Source organism: Limulus polyphemus, unplaced genomic scaffold (genome assembly GCF_000517525.1).
Source record: "Limulus polyphemus unplaced genomic scaffold, Limulus_polyphemus-2.1.2 Scaffold5642, whole genome shotgun sequence".
NCBI classification, from domain to species: Eukaryota; Metazoa; Arthropoda; class Merostomata; order Xiphosura; family Limulidae; genus Limulus; species Limulus polyphemus.
Genome location: NW_013671252.1, coordinates 31,051 through 34,909, shown reverse-complemented (window position 1 = coordinate 34,909; position 3,859 = coordinate 31,051). Strand labels below are relative to the sequence as shown.

Here is a 3,859-nt window from a genome sequence, read left to right as displayed (position 1 = left end):
AAGAGTTTCCACCTTTACCCCTGTTCGCGTTTACATGTGTGTGCTAAGAGTTTCCACCTTTACCCCTGTTCGCGTTTACATGTGTGTGCTAAGAGTTTCCACCTTTACCCCTGTTCGCGTTTACATGTGTGTGCTAAGAGTTTCCACCTTTACCCCTGTTCGCGTTTACATGTGTGTGCTAAGAGTTTCCACCCTTTCCAAGTTTATCTTGTATGCCATCGTTCCCCCATTAACCAGTGAAAACTTTCCACAAGACACGACTTTTTATTTCCTGACTCACCAATCTTTAAAGAATATTTTAATTTACTTTCTTTTCCACTCCTGTAGTGAGTTATATGCTGACTTTTTAACAGAAATTGTGATATTTAAAAAAAACATTTGTCTGATTTGATCTTTCATTAGTATTTGCTATTATTTCTCCCAAATCAATTTTAAACCTTAGGTTTTCTATATAAATTTATTCTTTAAACTTTAATCATTATGTAGTTTAATAAAAGTTTTACTTGAAGGATGCCATGTCCTCAGGTGTTGTAATGTCTGATCCTCCTATCTGGACTTGATTGATCATGATACTAAGGAACTTTCTTGGCATATTTGGAACATTATGGCATAGATGTAGAATTGAACTGAGAGGTTGAATTGATGGGCACTGATCCTTCATATGTGGGCTATCTGCTTCACAGTAGGTAGAAGAGAGTTTGTTGACTGATGTTACCAGTGGCCTTCTGTGTGTATACTGTCCTATAGATTCTCCATCTTTTGATTTTCCTAGTTATACCATACAATACTTTGTTTTCCACCAGTATCATTCCCTCTTAATGTTGAGGAAAATCTTCCACTTGCTGTTTTCACCTTACTAATCAGAGGAGCTTGATATTCTGCTTAGTTATGCTGGATTTAATAATTGGACTTCTCCTGTGAGTTTATTAGCTTCATCATTTAAACTTATCCCTGCATGGCCTGTCACGTATATTCAGGTGGTCTTACCATGCAGTTGCTTTTGTTTCTGCCATCCACTCTGAATGTTACGCAGTACAGCCTACAAGTCAGTAACATTATGTTGGTGCTACTGTCTGTTTATGATTCGTTGCATTCAGCATTCAAGAGGAGAACTTGCTTTATGGCTTCCAACTCCATTTTATACTGCTTCTGGGAAACTTGAATGCTCCACTAGCCGTACTTAGAATAGTATTGCTCCATGAGATGACGAATGACCAAACAATCCTCTTGATGCTTGTGGTGTAGAAACCATCTGTGGCTATGATGGACACCATTGTTTTGAAATAGGGGGCTTATAGGCTTTTACTGCTAAACACTGCCAATTTTATACAATGTCTGTTTAGATTTCCACAGATCCCACTGATGCCAGATGTTTATTCCATATAGAGGTGCCCGAGATCTAACTGTGACCAATTATCTCAATGGTGGCCATATAGTTCCTTTTCACCTATGACAGCAGGGTTGTTGTGTAGCTATGGAATTAGAATGTTCCAACTTACAAAGGCAGTAGCTCAATGATGGAATGCATGGTATGTACACTGCGAGTCCTACTGAAAAATTATGCTTGTCAGCACTGTTGGAGTTCTGCAATACTGCTGAGGCTTCTGAGTTGTAATAAGGCCTTGATGAGCATGACTGAAGTACATCCTGTGATGTATCTTAAACAAGTGTTTTGAATTTTTCAATCTTATCTAGCTATATAGCACTCACACTGATCATCAGTAGTATACAATCCAGGAGGAGTGGATAAGACACTTGCAGATCATAAGCAGGTGACATTCTTCAGTTCTTTGATAGTATTGGATATCATAGTGTCATTATGACTGAGTTGTATGTCAAAGTTACCCCCAGGTATTTCAACATTTCTTCCAGAAGGATGGCAGCACCTGCAAAAGATGATGTTGGTTTATCCTGTTCTTGTGTGTGCAGAATATGACTGTGGCTTTGGCAAGATTTATAACCATTCCTTTGTCATTGCTCCATTTGCTCATGTTAAGAGATGGTTGAATTTTAACTTTAATTTCAACTTTGCTAGTCCTCTGTCGTACACCAGAATTTCATTGGCAAAGATTAGCACATGGCTTTCAGTTGGATTGTCAAGATGGTCTGGATCCACTGTGTAGATGTTGAAGAGGACAGGTGAGAGTGGTGGTCCTTCAGGTAGATTAGTATTGATGGTGATCCATTCTGATTCCCAGCATCTGAATACATTCACCAAAAGTTTCAGTGCTATACTACAAGTATCTTGCTCCTTAGTTCCCAATGCTCTGACAGAACCAATAGATATGCTTTCTCAAAACATTTTCTCCAAGGGGTCTTACCCATGATTAGAATATCATTGTGATGAACTCCTTATCCATTGTTCTCTCTTCTGTAATAGTGTTTTAAAACCTTGTTAGCTACCTCTTCCACTTGGGAAGTATACCAAAGTAAAGGAAAGGTCTTCAAACATTATTGGGATTACTCAGCCATCAATTATCGCAACAAGTCAAGATACAGATTACTTAATTTTTTCTTTCAAGACCATACTGTCTGTTATTCTTACTGGCTGTTCTAAGTGGTTGAGTACTTTTATTATCAATGATTTGTTTCATCTTTGTACGTTTCCTTGATTTCCAGGTATTCTGTGACCTATAAGAGGTTTGTTATAATTAATGTCCTTTACACTCTGTTACTCTTATAAAATGTAATTCTAGCCATATCTTAAATGTTTGCAGTTTGTTTTTCATACATTTTAACTTTTGATTTCCATAGATTGTTGGCTGAATATGTATTAAGAAAAGGTTTTATGCATTCTTATTAAAATGGATAATTTTTATATAGATTCGTATTCTTTCCTTTTTCTCGAGATGTAGGTAGCTAGAGAAAGACATTTAATGTTTTCTCCACAGTTATTCAGTTCTTTAGTTGGAACCATCGAAATGTACCTAGTTGCTGTTGATTGCGAGTAAATTATCAATTGGATACTAATTGTTACAGAGTTTATTTTTCTTCAGTTGTTCATGACTCTTTTTCTTAATGACATTTGTTCCGAGACCTTTAACATTATCTCCAACCTCTTTATGTACTCCTTAATCAGTGCTCTTAAACTGTTTTTATATTAATTACGAACCAAAACCCCCTTTGAAATTAACTTCATTCATTTATCTACATTGGTATTTTAACTTAGCTTCCATCTTAAAGGAGAATCTTATAAGAATACAAAATAAACTTAGTTGAACTGAATGTTGCTTCATAATAGAGTTTCAATATTATGTCAAGCTGGTGCAGACACAAGTTTCTGTCTTGACTAACTATGGGCTAACTCGATAACTAACTAGCCTGGTTTAGCACAAGCTTTTATACTTTACATCCTGTGCAAGCATTGCTGTTATTATAACAATAAGGTTTTGTTTTAAGGAGTTAAGTTGATTCGTTCTCGTATGAGGTGATGTTGCTAATAAGTTGTACATTAGAATTCATCACAAGAACTCATGACATGCAATACTGTTCTAAGTAACATTCTGAAACACTGATTATTTAGTCTTCCACCTACTTCACCATTCATCATCTCTGTAATTGATGGCAAACTTTTCCATTAATACTTCTGTCAACATACCAAACCAAGCTACTTTGTATAAGAACATTTCTTAGTTTGCTAAATTCCCCTTCATTGCAGTTCCTTTACTCTTAGTACAAGTGTGTGTGTAGTATTTTTTATTTTGCAACCAAATATTTCATTAACAAAAGAACAACTTCAACATATTTTGTCTTTGGTTCGAAATGAATGCCGTAACAACATTGGGCCAGTAAAATATGTTCTTTAACAATTACTGAATTCCATCTATATTGACAGATGTTGAGGATAGCCTATGTAATG

The 3,859-nt window shown here is 35.9% G+C and overlaps 1 protein-coding gene across 1 annotated transcript in view; it reads left to right on the top strand.

Annotated features, from left to right (window-relative positions):
- Positions 1 to 3,859, top strand: part of LOC106472828 (phosphoenolpyruvate carboxykinase, cytosolic [GTP]-like) — a 22,904-nt gene that overhangs the window by 11,083 nt on the left and 7,962 nt on the right. The window lies entirely within an intron of this gene.